The following is a 20,383-nucleotide window of genomic DNA, read 5'->3' on the forward strand; positions in this document are numbered from 1 at the left end:
TCGCAAATTTGAGCCATCGGACAGAAATTTATATGAATGTATAGCATTAAAAAATTGGTGCTTAGAGGTGATTTGAGCCAACCAGAAATTCAAGCAAAGCGAGTTCAAGTCTTTGGGAAAAAAATGTACTTAATCAGGGCTCAAAATTAACATTTGCACACTCGCAAAATGTGAGTGAAAAATACCGATTGCGAGTTAAGTTTTAAGCCACTAGAAGTTTTTGCGAGTAAAGAAATAGTGAAAAAGAGTAATATTGCTAAACGCGCTCGACTTTGTGAACGCTAAACCGCAGGTCAATTTATAGAACGTCCGAATACCCGTATGCAGAAGCTCTCACCTTGTATGTAGACTGGTATACTTATAGTACATATAAGCGGATGATATTGGTACAAAGAACGTGAAACAGTCGATTATCCACACATGTTCATTATGAGAGGCATGAAACTTGAATCGTCATGGTGTCGAAGCGAAAACATTACTAAGTTTCTTTTTGCCCACAGATGGAAATAACAATACAAAATATAAAGTAAAGTTAACCGTTGAGTTAGGTAAAAAAACGGACATTAAATCCTTCTACGAAAACAGTGAAAAGTGGGAAAAAGAACTTAACATATAACACTAAAACTTGTTGTTGATGTCATATTTTATTTTGTTTTAATAGTACTAAACTAATGTCCAAACTTGCTTTTTTTTATGTTTCCAGCAAAATTTGCGAGAATGTTTTTGATTTTGCGAGTTGGTACATGTATTAAAGCTGCTCGCAATGTTTCGCTAGTAGAAAAAAAAGTTAAATTCGAGCCCTGCTTAATAAAGCATATAATTTTCAGCATGAAAATAACTATTGTTAGGTGTACTCCAATTGTTTTTATGCCCCCGGATAAAAAGATCGAGGGAATATTGTTTTTGGCCTGTCTGTCTGTCATTCATTTATTCATTCATTGTATGTGTGTGTCCCAAAACTTTAATCTTAATTAAAGTTTGACAACTTTTGCAATATTGAAGATAGCAACTTCATATTTTGCATGCATGTGTATCTCACGGAGCTGCACATTTTGAGTGGTGAAAATTCAAGGCCAAGGTCATCGTTCAAAGTCAAAGGTCAAATATTGTATTTTTATTTCCTAAAACTTTAACTTTGAAGATAGCAACTTGAGATTTAGCATGCAAATATATCTCATGGAGCTGCACATTTTGAGTGGTGAAGGTCAAGGTCATCCTTCAAGGTCAAAGCTCAAATTTATGCCTTCAAAGCAGGGCAATACATTGTGTTTTTGACAAACACATCTCTTGTTTATATTACATTTATATTATAATGTCAGTGTTTTGTATGCTTCCAGAACATAGGTTCTGGCGGGCATATTAAAATCGCACCGTCCATTAGTCCGTCAGTCTGTCCGGATTAGTTTCCGCTCAATAAGTCAAGCAATTGTCATCAGATCTTCATTAAACTTCATGACAATGTGTAAGACAATAACATCTAGGTCAAGCTCGATAATCAGCCAAATTGAACCAGACACTCTTGAGTAACGGCCCTCGAATCATCGTAAAATTGTTTTTTTCTTGTTTCCGCTCAATAACTCGAGCAATTGTCATCAGATCTTCACCAAACTTCATGAAAATGTGTAAGGCAATAACATCCAGGACAAGCTCCATAATCGGCCAAATTGACCCAGACACCCCTGAGAAACGGTCCTTGAATCATCGTAAAATTGTTTTTTTTTTCGTTTCCGCTCAATAACTCCAGCAAATTTCATAGGATCTTCGCCACACTTAATGAAAATGTGTTAGGCAATAAAATCTAGGTCAAGTTCGATAATCGGCCAAATTGACACAGACACTTCTGAGTAACGGTCCTTGAGTCATCGAAAAATTGTGTTTTTTCTTGTTTCCGCTCAATAACTAGAGCAATTGTCATCAGATCTTCACGAAACTTCATGAAAATGTGTAAGGCAATAATATCTAGGTCAAATTCAATAATCGGCCAAATTGACTCAGTCACTCCTGAGATACGGCCCTTGAATCATCGTAAAATTGTTTTTTTATGCTTCCCCAAAATTTTTGGGGAGAGCATATAGTCGCCGCTTCGTCTGTCACTACCAAGAGGAGATGAGCATAATATCAGCAGGTTCTGGTCGGAGGATTTTTCACAGAGTTATGGCCCTTTGAAATTTTCCATAAACTGTACATGTAATGCAATTCTTGTCTGTGCTATTTCTTAGCAACTAATGACTGGAATTCAATGAAACTTTATGGGAAGCTTCACTACCAAATGGAGATGTGGATATTATCAGCCAGTCCTGGTCAGATGATTTTTTCACAGAGTTATGGCCCTTTGAAATATTCCATTAACTGTACATATAGTGCAATTCTTGTCCGGGCTATTTCTCCCAAACTAATGACTGGAATTCAATGAAACTTTATTGGAAGCTTCACTACCAAGAGGAGATGTGCATATTATCAGCTGGTTTTCGTCGGATGATTTTTAAGAGACTTATGGCCCTTTGAAATTTTCCATTGTACATATAGTGCAATTCTTGTCCGGGCTATTTCACAGCAACTTATTACGGGAATTCAATGAGTCTTTATAAGAAGCTTCACTACCGACAGGAGATGTGCATATTACCAGCCGGTTATGGTCGTATGATTTTTGACAGAGTTATGACCCTTTGAAATTTTCTATAAACTGTACATATACAATGTAGTGCAATTCTTGCCTGGGCTATTTCTCCCCAACTACTGACTGGAATTCAATGAAGCTTTATGGGAAGCTCAACTACCTTGAGGAGATGCACATGTTATTAGTGGGTTCTGGTTAGATGATTAATTTAGAGAGTTATGGCCCTTTGAAATTTTTAAGTTGCTAAACCATCCATCATATTATTTTGTCCATAGTTATGCCCCTCAAGACGTTTCCTTTTATCTGAATATATAGTGAAATATTGTGACAAATAAAATCTTTGGGGAGCATCACCCGTCTCCGACGGTTTCTTGTTTTAGCTCGAATATTATATATGAAATATATATAGTGGAGCTATCCTACTCACCCCGGTGTCGGCGTGAGCGTGAGCTTTAACCTTAGCGTGAGCGTGCAAATGTTAAAGTTTGCATACCACCCCGAATATTTCCTATGTCCCTTGACATAATGCTTTAATATTTTGCATAATTCTTTACCAACATGACCCCAACCTATAAACAAGAGCAGACAAATGTATCAAGCATTTTGTAAGAATTATGGCCCTTTTTTCACTTAGAATATGCATATTATTGATAAATCTATGTTAAAGTTTGCGTACCACCTCAAATATTTTTAATGTCCCTTGACATATTGCTTTTATATTTTGCAAACTTAACCAACATGACTTTAATCTATAAACAAGAGCATACAACTGTATCAAGCATTTTTTGTAAGAATTATGGCCCTTTTTCCATTTAGAATATGCATATTATTGAAAAATCTATGTTAAAGTTTGCGTACTACCTCAAATATGTTCAATGTCCCTTGACATATTGTTGTCATATTTTGCAAACTTCTTAATCAACATGACCCAAATCTATAAACAAGAGTAGACAACTGTATCAAGCATTTTGTAAGAATTATGGCTCTTTTTGTCCTAGTAACTGAATAGTTTGTTAAATTTTCTGTTTAGATCCACTTGACTTCTAAAGTATCAAAGCTATTGATTTCAAACTTCAAATATTTTCTTACTTTCATAAGGGTACTGTACCTGGCAAGTTTAGGTTGACCTTAACATTTGAATGACCTTGGCTTTCAAGGTCAAAAGAATACATGTTAGTTAAACTGCCATAACTTCTTTATTTATGATTAGATTTTATTAATACTTTGACAAAACAACACTTACCTTAACACCACAATAGATTCTACCCAAACAATACCCCACGCCCCAACCAAGAATCCCTGCCCCCCCCCCCATAACCACCCCCCCCCCCCAATTTTTTTTTTTGTTTTTTTTTTTGAAAGATCGTCTAATAAATGACCCACCCCACATTATAACCCCTCTCAACCTCCCCCCTTTACACAAATTGCTATCAAACTTTAATTAAATAAAATCTTATTAGTTTGTTTAATGTCTTTACAAATGTTCAATAGATTGTGGAAAATATACCTGAACTATTACCTTGACCTTATTGAATACTTTGAATAATTTCCCCATGATGGCCTACGTTATTCTGTCAAGCACTCGAATAGTCGAGCTCGCTGTCCTCTGACAACTCTTTTTCTCCTTTCCGCTCAATAACTCGAGCAAATGTCATAGGATCTTTGCAACTCTTAATGAAAATGTGTAAGGCAGTAACACCTGAGTTACGGCCTTGAATCATCAAAAAATTGTGTTTTTTCTCGTTTCCGCTCAATTACTCAAGCAAATGTCATAGAATCTCCGCAACACTTCATGAAAATGTTTAAGGTCATAAGATCAAGGTCAAGGTCGATAATCAGCCAAATTGACTAAGGCACTCCTGAGTTACAGCCCTTGAATCATCGAAAAATTGAGTTTTTTTTTCTCATGTTACGAAGTTGTGCATGTTGGATTGTGATTGTCCTATATAACTTTTTTTATGCCCCCAGTAGGGTGGTATATAGCAGTCGCACTGTCCGTAAGTCTGTCTGTCAGTCGCACTTTTGCGTTTAGGTTTCAAAAAATGCTCATAACTTCTATGTCGCTTCAGATTTAACCTTCATATTTGGTATGCATGTGTATATGGACAAGGCCAACCCATACGCACACAAATTGTGACCCCTTTAACTTTAACTTATGGTCTGCGTTTAGGTTTCGAAATATGCGTTTAGGTTTTGAAAAAGCGTTTTTTGGGGCATATGTCCTCCGATGGAGACAGCTCTTGTTTGTTCAAATTCAAATCAAATCAAAACCCCTTGACTCCTTGGTTTAAAAAAAAAACATCACAGAAATGATCCTTAGATGACCTTTGCCCAAATATATCTGGTCTGCTGCATATATACATGTAAGTCATCAGATCTTAAAACAAATATTGAAAGAGATAACTAGAGAAATCCTTCTTTTAAATTGCAAGTTTCAGAGATTTAATCTATGGTGTGTTACATCGTCTAGTAGTCCTTTACATGTACAAATCATGTCCCTGGGGTAAAAAGATGGCAATGTCTGAGGGATCATATGTTTTATATATGTAGACTGTTATAAGAAATAACTTAAAAAAATTCTTCGCGGAAACTTAAAGGCACAAGCGTTTAATATTTGGTGTGTTATATTATCTAGCGTCCTCTAAAAAAGTGGTTAATATCTTAAACCTTTTTTGTCAAAACTAGCTGCATCCCAGGATTCACATAATTTATAGGGACTTGTGTAAAAAATAACTTTAACGTTTGGTGCGCATCATCATTAAATGGTCCTCAAGTAAGTTTGTTTAAATAATGTTCTTGAGGTAGAAACGTGACATGTTTTATACAGACTAATACAGTCAATAACTTGATTAATATTTTTTTCATAAATCTCAAGGGTCAGGGGGGGGGGGGTATTTTTTTATGTGAAACATCATCCCGTGGTCCAAAATAATATTTTTCAAATTGAACCTCCAGAAAAAACTGATCCCCAACTCCAGGGCAACACAATTTATATTGACTTCCTAAGTAAACTTTATAAAAATCTATGAAACAAAATCAAAAATGAAATATATATACACCTATAAACATACATACCTTAGTGTTATTAATGTATTTTACTGAGATCAATTAATCAATATAATATTTTTACCCTTCATTTTCTTCTGTTCATTATGCTCCCCTTCGAAGAAGAGTGAGTATATTGTTTTGCACATGTCAGTCCGTCGGTAGGTCCGTCCATCCATCCGTCTACCAAATGGTTTCCGGATGATAACTCAAGAAGGCTTACACCTATGATCATGAAACTTCATAGGTACATTGATCATGACTGGCAGATGACCCCTATTGATTTTCAGGTCACTAGGTCAAAGGTCAAGGTCACGGTGACACGAAACAGTAAAATGGTTTCCGGATGATAACTAAAAAAACGCTTGCGCCTAGGATCATGAAACTTCAAAGGTACACTGATCGTGACTGGCAGATGACCCCAGTTGATTTTCAGGTCACTGGGTCAAAGGTCAAGGTCACGGTGACTCGAAACAGTAAAATGGTTTCCGGATGATAACTTAAGAATGCTTACACCTAGGATCATGAAACTTCATAGGTGCATTGATCATGACTCGCAGATGACCCCTATATATTTTCAGGTCACTAGGTCAAAGTTCAAGGTCACGGTGATTCGAAACAGTAGAATGGTTTCCGGATGATAACTCAAGAACGCTTACGCCTAGGATCATGAAACTTCATAGGTACATTGATAATGACTGGCATATGACCCCTAGTGATTTTCAGGTCACTAGGTCAAGGGTCAAGGTCACATTGACTGGAAACAGTAAAATGGTTTCCGGATGATAACTCAAGAAAGCTAAGGCCTAGGATCATGAAACTTCATTGGAACATTGATCATGACTGGCAGATGACCCCTAATAATTTTCAGGTCACTAGGTCACAGGTCAAGGTCACAGGGACCTGTCTGCCACTACAACGGACAGCCGATATGTGGGGGGGGGGCATGTGTGTTTTTACAAACAGCCCTTGTTTACATGGTAATACAGAAAACAGTGCAAAATTAACAGACATTAATAACGCAGACTATGCACATGAATCTGATTTTACACAGATCCACTAACATTTAAATTCTGTCTTTTTACTATTCCAACAATAATCTTGTTAGATGTATCTTTTTCATTAGTAGACTGAGCTCCAATTTACAAACACTCGTTCTGTGACATTCAGTGTATACATTTCCATTAACAAAAACTATATAATTGTTGAACTTAAAGGACACCCTCTCTTTAGCTCACCTGAAGACAATGTGCTCACTGTGAGCTTTTGTGATCGCCTTTTGTCTGTTGTGCGTCGTCAACATTTGCCTTGTTTACACTTTAGAGGCCACATTTATTGTCCGATCTTCATGAAATTTGGTCAGAATATTTGTCTTAATGATATCTTGGACGATTTTTAAAAAATGGCCACCATTGCTTGAAAAACAGGGACGCAAGGGTGGCATTTTTTCTAATATGGCTATATATGGTCATAGTAAAACCTTGTTAACACTCTAAAGGCCAAATTGATTGTCTGATCTTCATGCAACTTGGTCAGAAGATTTTTCCCATTAATATCTTGGACGAATTTGAAAATGATTCTGGTTGGTTGAAAAAAATTGCCGCCATTGGGCGGGGCATTTTTTCTTATATGGCTATAGTAAAACCTTGTTAAAACTCAAGAGGCCACATTTATTGTCCGATCATCATGAAACTTGGTTAGAAGATTTTTTTCCAATGATATCTTGGATGAGTTCGAAAATGGTTCCAGTTGGTTGAAAAACATGGCCACCAGGGGGCGGGGCATTGTTCCATATATATAAGAAATAGAAAACCTCACTGAGGGTCCTATGGCAGAATAGTGACCAGCCAGGCAGCCGCCCCCAAATAGTATATGGACCGAATCTTTATGTTGTAAAACTTGCACAAATGTTACAAATAATTAACATTCTAGTGGGCACTATTCGATGTGCGCACATCTGGTCAGCATGCGCTATACTGTATAGAGCCAGCTGACTAGCTGTGCGCATCTTAACCGGGCACTTTTCAAACTAACGGACCTGTGGAGTTTATATACGCAAAGAAGAAACAAATTTATGTGAGGTATAATACATGGCTATATATGGCTGTAGTATCTAAAATAAATCTTTTGTGTGATGTCTCTACAAACCTAAAATAAATCTTTTGTGTGATGGCTCTGCAAATCTAAAACAAATCTGTTGTGTGATGATCTAATTAAAATTTTGTTCTTGCCCAGACCTTAAAGAGTCTGACGCCAGCTCTGGACCGATATGAGTGTGGGGCTGCCATGGAAACCATCACCCTGCAGAAATCCAGAGTCAGCTACATCCTGCCTGGTGAGACTTTCACCTTGCTTCTTATTTCGCCTTGGTTCTGATTCAGAAATCAATTTTAGTTATGTCTCAATTTTGTTTTTTTCTTTATATGTAACATTAAATAGATACTATTCTATAAGTGTCCTGAACTCGAAAGCTTGCTTGTTTTTCATATTTTGTTAAAATTGTAAGATTTTGCTGTGTGCTTATTTGTGAGGAGTAATACAGCTAAGAACAATTTCCAGTTTTCTCTTTGTAAGATGCTTTTTAGCTCATCGATTTTTTGAGAAAAAAATGAGCTATTGTCATCACCTTGGTGTCGGCCTCGGCGTCCGGTTAAGTTTTGCGTACAGGTCCACTTTTCTCATAAAGTATCAATTTTATTGCATTTAAACTTGGTTCTCTTACTCACTATCATGAGGGGACTGGGCAGGCAAAGTTAGATTACTCTGGTGTGCATTTTAACAGAATTATGTGCCCTTTTTATACTAAGAAAATTGAAAATTTTGGTTAAGTTTTGTGTTTAGGTCCATTTTTTCCTTAAGTATCAAAGCTATTGCTTTCATACTTGCAACACTTACTAACTATCATAAGGGGACTGTGCAGGCAAAGTAATGTAACTCTGACTGGCATTTTGACAGAATTATGTGCCCTTTTTATACTTAGAAAATTGAAAATTTGGTTAAGTTTTGTGTTTAGGTCCACTTTATTCCTACAGTATCAGAGCTATTGTTTTCATACTTGCAACACTTATTTACTATCATAAGGGGACTGTGCAGGAAACGTTATGTAACACTGACTGGCATTTGGACGGAATTATGGGCCCTTTATACTTAGAAAATTGAAAATTTTGTTAAGTTTTGTGTTTTGGTCCACTTAACCCCTAAACTATCATAGATATTGCTTTCATACTTGGAACACTCGCAAACTATCATAAGGGAACAGTAAAAGGACAAGTTGCATAACTCTGGTTGTCATTTTTTACGGAATTATGGCCTGTTTTTGACTAAGTAACTTTGAATATATGGTTAAATTTTGTATGTCGATCCACTTTACTTCTAAAGTATCAAGGCTATTGCTTTCAAACTTCAAATACTTTCATTCTATCATGAGGTTACTGTACCTGGCAAGTTGAATTTTACCTTGACCTTTGAATGACCTTGACTCTCAAGGTCAAATTATTAAATTTTGCTAAAAATGCCATAACTTCTTTATTTATGATTAGATTTGATTGATACTTTGACAAAACTACTCTTACCTGACATACCACAATAGACTCCACCCAAACCATCCCCCGTGCCCTCCCCCCTCCCCCCCCCTGAATCCCCTACCCCGAATCCCATCTAATTTTTTTTTTAAGATCATCTCACAAATGACCACCACACCCTCACTCTATACTATACCCCCCCATCCCACCCCACCCAAATTGTTTTTTTTTAAACGGTTAAAAACACAAAAATTTATTTTAATAATTTTATGTTTGAAATACCGTCCAACCATCGCACCCAAGAATACCCCCCACCCCCCCTCCCCCCACGAATTCCCCCCCCCCCCCTTTTTTTTTTTTAAGATCATCTCACAAATGACCACCACAACCTCACACTATACTATACCCCCCCCCCCCGAATCTCCCCCCGAATCCCCCCCTATTTTTTTTTAAATCATCTCACAAATGACCACCACATCCTCACACTATACAATAATCCCCCACCCCACCCCCCAATTTTTTTTTGAAACGGTTAAAAACACAAATATTTATTTTTAGTATTTTATGTTTGAAATACCGTCCAACCATCGCACCCAAGAATACCCCCACGCCCTCCCCCCCTCGAATTTCCCCCCCCCCCCCCTAAATTTTTTTTTTTTTAAGATCATCTCACAAATGACCACCACACCCTCACACTATACTATACCCCCCCCCACCCACCCCCCCATTTTTTTTTGAAACGGTTAAAAAACACAAATATTTATTTTTATTATTTTCTGTTTGAAATACTGTCCAACCATCGCACCTAAGAATACCACCCACCCCTCCCCACCCCTGCCGAATTCCCCCCCCTATATTTTTTGTTAAGATCATCTCACAAATGACCACCACACCCTCACACTATACACCCCCCTGCCCACCCCCCCATTTTTTTTAAACGGTTAAAAAACACAAATATTCATTTTTATTATTTTATGTTTGAAATACCGTCCAACCATCGCACCCAAGAATCTCTCCCCCCCACCCACCACCCCCCCCTCCCCCCCGATTTTTTTTTTGCATTTTTTTCCGCATTTTTGGAAAATAATGTAATAAATGTCCACGCCCCCACACTATACACCCCTCTTCACTCCACCCCTCCCTCCTTTGTGATTGAAAATGAGAGTCCCTTCACCTTTAAAATGAAAAAAGATGAGCGGTCTGCACCTGCAAGGCGGTGCTCTTGTTAAAAGCTGCCTCTAGGTTCTTATTTAAAAAATATATTTATTAAAATCTTGTCATCATCCTTAGGTTGACTGTTAATTGAATAGTTAAAGCTATACTTCCCAACTATTTGTCATTGTTTGCGTAAAATTCTTGTCAAGGTATATATGTAATATCTCCATATCATTGGGTCCATTACAGGTAAAATTTAAACACCGTACATGTGTTCAGGTCATCGTGTGAGGTCACTGAAAAGTTACATAACTCTGTCCTGCAACTTGTGAAGTGAAACTTATGGTGTTTCTGGAATGTGGTCCATGGGTCGCAGAAAACACTGGATATGTTAAAAAGTTACCCCAGCTAATTTTTCTAAAACCTTAAACACAAAGTTTTTTATTTTAAACTGTCAAATATTAAAACACATAAACAAATCTTTAAAAAATATGTTTTTGAATTGAATTTCAAAAAGGACAAAAATGTATCGAATTGCAGATTTTCATTTTGAGACTGTTGTTGTTGTTGTTTTTCAGCAAATCGTTAAAGGCATCACCTGTTCGAGTCGAGAATTGCAACGATTTCATCAACACAGTGTTCCTTCCGGTACGTTTATGTGTTTGTTGCTGAGTTTTATACTGAAAGTTTGAAAATCCGCTTATATAAGTGAAAGGTGATGAAATATGTACAAGATTTTAGGGGATTAGTTTAATGTTTTATACATTTTTAGCTCACGAAGTGACATAGTGAGCTTATGTGACCGTGTGATTTCGGCGTCCGTTGTGCGTACGTGCGTCCGTCCGTCAACAATTTGTTTGTGTAGACACTAGAGGTCACAGTTTTCATCCAATCTTTATGAAATTTGGTCAGAATGTTTATCTTGATAAAATCTGGGTTGGGATTGTATCTGTATCATCCTGTACTGGCCTGAAAAGTACGGGTACGCAGTGGAGAACGGTCCCCTAAGTATCTCACCAATATATGATTGTATGACATGAATTAATTCCCCTGACTGTATGTATTCTCACCCTTGTCCAGTTCTGTGCCCTGTACTAGCCTGAAGAGTACGGGTATACAGTGGACAAAGTTCCTATGAGTATCTCACCATTATATGATTGTTTGACATGAGTTCATTCCCCTGACTGTATGTATTCTCTCCCTTGTCCAATTCTGTGCCCTGTACTAGCCTGAAGAGTACGGGTATACAGTGGACACAGTTCCCATGAGTATCTCACCATTATATGATTGTATGACATGAGTTCATTCCCCTGACTGTATGTATTGTCTCCCTTGTCCAGTTGTGTGCCCTGTACTGGCCTGAAGAGTACGGGTATACAGTGGAGTACGGTCCCCTGAGTATCTAACCATTATATGATGGTATGACATGAGTTCTCTCCCCTGACTGTATGTATTCTCTCCCTTGTCCAGTCCTGTGCCCTGTACTAGCCTGAAGAATACGGGTATAAAGTGTAGTACGGTCCCCTGAGTATCTAACCATTATATGATGGTATGACATGAGTTCTCTCCCCTGACTGTATGTATTCTCTCCCTTGTCCAGTTGTGTGCCCTGTACTAGCCTGAAGAGTACGGGTATAAAGTGGACAAAGTTCCCATGAGTATCTCACCATTATATGATTGTTTGACATGAGTTCATTCCCCTGACTGTATGTATTCTCTCCCTTGTCCAATTCTGTGCCCTGTACTAGCCTGAAGAGTACGGGTATACAGTGGACACAGTTTCCATGAGTATCTCACCATTATATGATTGTATGACATGAGTTTATTCCCCTGACTGTATGTATTGTCTCCCTTGTCCAGTTGTGTGCCCTGTACTGGCCTGAAGAATACGGGTATAAAGTGTAGTACGGTCCCCTGAGTATCTAACCATTATATGATGGTATGACATGAGTTCTCTCCCCTGACTGTATGTATTCTCTCCCTTGTCCAGTCCTGTGCCCTGTACTGGCCTTAAGAGTACGGGTATACAATGGAGTACCGTCGCCTGAGTATCTCACCATTATATGATTGTATGACATGAGTTCATTCCCCTGACTGTATGTATTGTCTCCCTTGTCCAGTCCTGTGCCCTGTACTAGCCTGAAGAATACGGGTATAAAGTGTAGTACGGTCCCCTGAGTATCTAACCATTATATGATGGTATGACATGAGTTCTCTCCCCTGACTGTATGTATTCTCTCCCTTGTCCAGTCCTGTGCCCTGTACTAGCCTGAAGAGTACGGGTATACAATGGACACAGTTCCCATGAGTATCTCACCATTATATGATTGTATGACATGAGTTCATTCCCCTGACTGTATGTATTCTCTCCCTTGTCCAGTTGTGTGCCCTGTACTGGCCTGAAGAGTAAGGGTATAAAGTGTAGTACGGTCCCCTGAGTATCTAACCATTATATGATGGTATGACATGAGTTCTCTCCCCTGACTGTATGTATTCTCTCCCTTGTCCAGTCCTGTGCCCTGTACTGGCCTTAAGAGTATGGGTATACAATGGAGTACCGTCGCCTGAGTATCTCACCATTATATGATTGTATGACATGAGTTCATTCCCCTGACTGTGTGTATTCTCTCCCTTGTCCAGTTGTGTGCCCTGTACTGGCCTGAAGAGTACGGGTATACAGTGTAGTATAGTCCCCTGAGTATCTAACCATTATATGATGGTATGACATGAGTTCCCTCCCCTGACTGTATGTATTCTCTCCCTTGTCCAGTCCTGTGCCCTGTACTAGCCTGAAGAATACGGGTATAAAGTGTAGTACGGTCCCCTGAGTATCTAACCATTATATGATGGTATGACATGAGTTCTCTCCCCTGACTGTATGTATTCTCTCTCCCTTGTCCAGTCCTGTGCCCTGTACTAGCCTGAAGAGTACGGGTATACAATGGACACAGTTCCCATGAGTATCTCACCATTATATGATTGTATGACATGAGTTCATTCCCCTGACTGTATGTATTCTCTCCCTTGTCCAGTTGTGTGCCCTGTACTGGCCTGAAGAGTACGGGTATACAGTGTAGTACGGTCCCCTGAGTATCTAACCATTATATGATGGTATGACATGAGTTCTCTCCCCTGACTGTATGTATTCTCTCCCTTGTCCAGTCCTGTGCCCTGTACTGGCCTTAAGAGTATGGGTATACAATGGAGTACCGTCCCCTGAGTATCTCACCATTATATGGTTGTATGACACGAGTTCAATCCCCTAACTGTACGTATTGTCTCCCTTGTCCAGTCCTGTGCCCTATACTGGCCTGAAGAGTACGGGTACACAGTGGAGTACGGTCCCCTGAGTATTGAGCTGTTGTTCTCATCAGAAGCAGACGCCAACATTACTGTGAGGACATTCAAGTTGACACACAGGACAAAGGTTGGTAGACAGCAGAAAAAGCATGTTATATTTTGATGGTATTGGACACAGGAATTCATGTTTTTACTGATATCAGTTTTCTTATATTGCATAAGGAATATCTGCTTTGTAGAGTTTGTGTTTTTTAATTATTAAAAGCCAATTGTTTATGAATACACATTAATGTTCGTCATGTTGCCTATAGTGTGGTATATTTTATCTAATGTTTTGTAATATTGGTTAAATACAGTAAAATACATCATTCAATTAGCGTTTAACAATTAAAAAACAGGGCCCTCAATCCATTTTTGGGGAATTGGGTCGCTACCCATCGCGGCGTTTCCCTTTTGGGGGGATTTTTTACTTACTCTCTAATTATAACATTTGTACATGTTTGCACTATATTCATTGCTTTTTCATAATTTAGTATGTTTGACAAGATTAAATTAAAATAGAATTGAGATATAATAATCATGAGACACATCTATCTATAAAAATTTTTTTTTTTTTTTTAGGGGGAATTTTTTCCCCCAAAAGGGGAAAAAAGTATACTTTTCAGGGGGAGGGGGGATTCCGGCCGAATTTCGGCCGTGGATTTGACAGATTGAGGGCCCTGTTTAAAAATATCTTCTTTTGAATTAGACTGAGCTTATACTCATATTATTTTATTGATTAATTATGTAATAATGGTCAAGATTGTGTATTGTTCTAGAAAACCTTAAGAGAACGTTTTGGGACATCTCAAGTGATTGAGTGATGTTTGTTGTTATGCCCTTGGATCAAATAATCCGGGGTGTATTTTATTTGGCCTGTCTGTCTGTCATTGTGTGTGTCCCAAAACTTTAACCTTGGTCAAAACTGTTGCAATATTGAAGATAGCAACTTGATATTTGGCATGTATATGTATCTCATGGTGCTGCACATTTTGAGTGGTGAAAGGTCAAGGTCCTTCTTCAAGGTCAAAGGTCATTTTTTGTTTCTAAATAGCTGCCATGCGGCTTCAAAGCGCAGTAAGGGGCATTGTGTTTCACAAACACAGCTCTTGTTTCAATTTTGTTACTGTTCAATTCACTTAAGTAGCAATTTCCTACCAATATCAGTTAGTAACTGTCTATAAAACCAATATTGGACTGTAGCCTACTAGTAGGTTGTGTGTAACCTTTTTAAAACCCCTTGTTGCTGAGCAGCATGTCATACTGTATTCTGCCTGTATCCCATGCAGGGAGAGGACCGTGCTGTGAAGCAGTTCCAGTTCAACACGTTGCCAGACTACAAGAGTGTCCCAGTGAGGACGTCCAGTCTGCTGCGGCTCACTGATGCTGTGCTGGAGTGGATGAGACAGAACGGCAAGGGACCTGTCACCGTACACTGCATGTACGTTCTGGCATTGGCAATAGAAGTGTTTGTAGACTCAGGGGTGTGATTGTTAATGCTTTCAGCAAATTTTCTCCCTTTTAATGTCAAATTAATTTACTAATAATGATAAAGTTTATAGAGAATACTATGTTAGTGTGATTGTGTACTTAAATTTATCCCTCAAGTGAAGAAAGGTTTACATGGCGAGGCTTGCCGAGCCTTGTAAGCCTTTCTGACACGAGTGGGATAAATTTAAGTACACAATCACACTTACATAGTATTCTATTTATCCTACAATATTGTTTTATTTAATTGATTCCTAAAATAAAAGCAAAAACACATTAAATTAACTGAATCTAACATTGCGTAGTAATATTTATTGTGATCTTTCCTGTTTATGGAACTCGAAATAGTCCTTAAGAATTCCACGCAAAAGAAAAGTAACGAGACAAAATATCGCTATACGCCTCGATTCAAATATAATCAGCGTTCCAAATGTAACACTCTCAAATAGAACACAGACGGTTGTGTTCAAACTACAATTCTTGTTTCACCACTGTAAAAAACCCAAAAAACAAACATAGCTCCCGCCATTTTGAAATTTACAAAATGTGTAGACACATACCTCGGCTACGTGAAGCTTGATTCAGCATTTATTCCCGCCAATATTGTTAATTTTAGTCTTTAAGCAACTCTTCTTTTAACACACTTTATACTTACTTACATAAAATTATTGTTCTACTCACCAAAGTTGTATAATAATCACGTCCATGTATATTTTCGTAATGTTTAATTTGCTTCCATGACGAGTTTTAATTCTAGACAAATTTCTTCATCGCCATCCATCTTTTCCATTTCAAAGCACTCGATGTAAGCAGGCAATTCTTTGTGGATAGACATTCTTCGATCGACTGACAAAGGAACGACTAAACCATCAAAGAAATTACCATTTTAATTCGACATCGATTTCCTCCGAAAAGTTAAAGAACAATTCACTGACACTTTTTATGTCCCCCACTATAGTAGTGGGGGTCATTGTTTTTGCCCTGTCTGTTGGTCTGTCTGTCTGTCTGTCTGTCTGTCTGTCTGTCTGTCTGTCTGTCTGTCTGTCTGTCTGTCTGTCTGTCTGTCTGTCTGTCTGTCTGTCTGTCTGTCTGCGCCAACTTTAACATTTTGCAATAACTTTTGCAATATTGAAGATAGCAACTTGATATTTGGCATGCATATGTATCTCATGGAGCTGCACATTTTGAATGGTGAAAGGTCAGGGTAAGGTCATCCTTCAAGGTCAAAGGTCAAATATATGGGTCAAAATCGCTAATTTAATGTACACTTTTGCAGTATTTCAATATTCAAGATAGCAACTTGATATTTGGCATGCATGTGTATCTCATGGAGCTGCACATTTTGAGTGGTGAAAGGTCAAGGTCAAGGTCATCCTTCAAGGTCAGAGGTCAAATATATGTGGCCAAAATCGCTTATTTTATGAATACTTTTGCAATATTGAAGATAGCAACTTGATATTTGGCATGCATGTGTATCTCATGGAGCTGCACATTTTGAGTGGTGAAAGGTCAAGGTCATCCTTCAAGGTCAGAGGTCAAATATATGTGGCCCAAATTGCTTATTTTATGAATACTTTTGCAATATGGAAGATAGCAACTTGATATTTTGCATGCATGTGTATCTCATGGAGCTGCACATTTTGAGTGGTGAAAGGTCAAGGTCAAGGTCATCCTTCAAGGTCAAGTATAAGGGTCAAAATTGCGCATGTAATGTCACTTCTGCAATATTGAAGCTAGCAATTTTATATTTGAAATGCATGTGTATCTCAAGGAGCTGCACATTTTGAGTGGTGAAGGGTCAAGGTCAAGGTCATCCTACGAGGTCAACATCATATACGGGGACATTGTGTTTCTCAAACACATCTTGTCTTAAATTTAATCCATCAAATGTTCAACAAAACATCGCGTTATTCGAGTACATTTGACATTTTAACTAAATCGAAAATGTAGTCTCACCAGTTTCATTCCAGTTTTATATCCAAACACTGTGTTTTCACATTCATAAGATTATAGTAATCCATCGTAAACACACACACACACTCGTAAACTCGTTAAACGACTGCGTACCCAATGACCTAAATGATGCAATCAGGGGTGAAAGGCCAAAAAAACTAGTCCCTACGTAATGTTCTAAAAATAACTGCTATAAACCGGATCTAAAAATAGCAATAAAGAAAACCTTATCTTTTCTTTATGAGTCGTATTTGTTCTATAAAATCATTTAGCTGTAGGATAAAATGGATTTATATACAAATGAAGAGTCTTGTTAAACCCTGTAAGGGGGGCATGTCATTTTCCACAACTGAGTTTTTTATTAAATCAATCCCCTTGTAGTGAGACTGCTGCTGCTTATGTGATTTTTATATATATTTTTTAGCTCATCTATTTTTTGAAAAAAAATTATGAGCTATTGTCATCACCTTGGTGTCGGCGTTGGCGTCGGCGTCCGGTTAAGTTTTGCGTTTAGGTCCACTTTTCTCAGAAAGTATCAATGCTATTGCATTCAAACTTGGTACACTTACTTACTATCATGAGGGGACTGGGCAGGCAAAGTTAGATAACTCTGGGGTTCATTTTGACAGAATTATGTGCCCTTTTTATACTTAGAAAATTGAAAATTTTGGATTAGTTTTGCGTTTAGGTCCACTTTTCTCAGACAGTATCAATGCTATTGCATTCAAACTTGGTACACTTACTTACTATCATGAGGGGACTGGGCAGGCAAAGTTAGATAACTCTGGCGTGCATTTTGACAGAATTATGTGCCCTTTTTATACTTAGAAAATTGAAAATTTTGGTTAAGTTTTGTGTTTAGGTCCATTTTATTCCTTAAGTATCAAAGCTATTGCTTTCAGACTTGCAACACTTACTAACTATCATAAGGGGACTGTGCAGGCAAAGTAATTTAACTCTGACTGGCATTTTGACAGAATTATGTGCCCTTTTTATACTAAGAAAATTGAAAATTTGGTTAAGTTTTGTGTTTAGGTCCACTTTATTCCTACAGTATCAAAGCTATTGCTTTCATACTTGCAACACTTATTAACTATCATAAGGGGACCGTGCAGGCAAAGTTATGTAACTCTGACTGGCATTTGGACGGAATTATGGGCCCTTTATACTTAGAAAATTGAAAATTTTGTTAAGTTTTTTGTTTTGGTCCACTTTACCCCTAAAGTATCATGGATATTGCTTTCATACTTGGAACACTCGCAAACTATCATAAGGGTACAGTAAAGGGACAAGTTGCATAACTCTGGTTGTCATTTTTACGGAATTATGGCCCTTTTTTGACTTAGTAACTTTGAATATATGGTTAAATTTTGTGTTTCGATCCACTTTACTTCTTAAGTATCAAGGCTATTGCTTTCAAACTTCAAATACTTTCATGCTATCATGAGGTTACAGTACCTGGCAAGTTGAATTTTACCTTGACCTTTGAATGACCTTGACTCTCAAGGTCAAATTATTAAATTTTGCTTCTTTATTTATGATTAGATTTGATTGATACTTTGACAAAACTACTCTTACCTGACATACCACAATAGACTCCACCCAAACCATCCCCGTGCCCTCCCCCTCCCTCCCCCCCTCCCCCCCTAATTTTTTTTTTTTTAAGATCATCTTACAAATGACCACCACACCCTCACACTATACCCCCCACCCCAACCCCCCCACCCCACCCCCCAATTTTTTTTTTTTTAACTGTTAAAAAACACAAATATTTATTTTTATTATTTTATGTTTGAAATACCGTCCCACCATCGCACCCAAGAATCCCCCCCACCCCCCCCTCCCCACACCCGAATCCCCCCCCCCCTATTTTTTTTTTTTTAAGATCATTTCACAAATTACCACCACACCCTCACACTATACCCCCCCCCAATTTTTTTTTGAAATGGTTAAAAAACACAAATATTTATTTTTATTATTTTATGTTTGAAATAACGTCCAACCATCGCACCCAAGAATCCCCCACTCCCCACACCCCTGTTTTTTTTTTTGCATTTTCTGCATTTTTTTTCGAAGTTTTTGGAAGATTATGTAATAAATGTCCACACCCCCACACTATACACCCCTCTTCACTCCACCCCTTCCTCCTTTGTGATTGAAAATGAGAGTTCCTTCACCTTTAAAAAGAAAATAGATGAGCGGTCTGCACCCGCAAGGCGGTGCTCTTGTTTGTTGGTTATCATGACTTACATTCATCCTATAAACGGTTTCATATTTTATACTTTTAGACTGGTAGACTAAATAAGTTATTTTTATGCCCCCGAAGGAGGTCATATAGTGATGGGACCGTCTGTCTGTCCATCTGTCCTTCCGTCACACTTTGCGTTTAGGTTTCCAAAAATGCTCATAACTTCTATGTCCCTTCACATAGCAACTTGATATTTAGCATGCATGTGTATCTCACGGAGCTGCATATTTTGAGTGGTGAAAGGTCAAGGTCATCTTTCAAGGTCAAAGGTCCAAAAACATGTATCAAAGCGGCGCAGTAGGGAGCATTGTGTTTCTGACTTGTTGTTAATAATTTTAATGCTAATTTCCTAAAGTATTTTAATGTGGAATGAATGTAGGTTAACACTAAATGTCACCGTGTCTCAAACTTTGATAATAATAATAAATGTGGTATTTATTTAGAAAATTCATTTTCATGCTCATAATTTGGTCAAATTTTGAAACCAGCATTTTGCTGCCCTGGAATTGCAAATTTAATGTCTTCATGTGTTATTTTGTAAAACTGTTCGATTACAAAAGTTATTTTGTTCAATATGATTTAGGCTTATTACCCAAAGTTAACATTTTAATGAGTTTTTATATCAACACTTTATGTCAATATGCCTCTACTTTTGTTCATAATACATATTGTATTTATAAAGAAATTGTATGTTCCTTCTAACAATTTGGTCGGATTTTAAAACAGCTTCTAACCTCCCTTTAATTGCAAATTGTTTCTACACTTGTAATCATAATGTACCTAATATCAGTTTAATGAATTAACATCTGGTCAGTATATATTTGCTGCATGGTGTTGTCACATAACTTCACTTAGAGAAAACATGTTTTAGATGTTATTTAATATTTAAAAGTAGCTTTTGCTTGTCATAAATTTGCTGTTTAACAAGAAATTTCATTTTCATGTTTAAAATTTGGTCAAGTTTTAAAACAGCTTCTTGCCTCCCTTGAGTTGCAAATAGTTGCTATATTTAAATAT

The 20,383-nt window shown here is 37.7% G+C and overlaps 1 long non-coding RNA gene across 2 annotated transcripts in view; it reads left to right on the plus strand.

Annotated features, from left to right (window-relative positions):
- The window catches only part of LOC127864744 (uncharacterized), a 60,956-nt gene that overhangs the window by 25,987 nt on the left and 14,586 nt on the right, over positions 1–20,383 (plus strand). Inside the window, exons 2-5 of one of the 2 annotated variants that reach the window (XR_008042264.1) lie at positions 7,898–7,997; positions 10,917–10,986; positions 13,631–13,765; positions 14,967–15,118. This is a non-coding gene — a long non-coding RNA (uncharacterized LOC127864744). Of the gene's footprint in view, positions 1–7,897; positions 7,998–10,916; positions 10,987–13,630; positions 13,766–14,966; positions 15,231–20,383 lie in introns of those variants that run through there. The other variant, XR_008042263.1, reaches the window with a different exon arrangement.

This window comes from Dreissena polymorpha, chromosome 1 (assembly GCF_020536995.1).
Source record: "Dreissena polymorpha isolate Duluth1 chromosome 1, UMN_Dpol_1.0, whole genome shotgun sequence".
Taxonomy (NCBI): Eukaryota; Metazoa; Mollusca; class Bivalvia; order Myida; family Dreissenidae; genus Dreissena; species Dreissena polymorpha.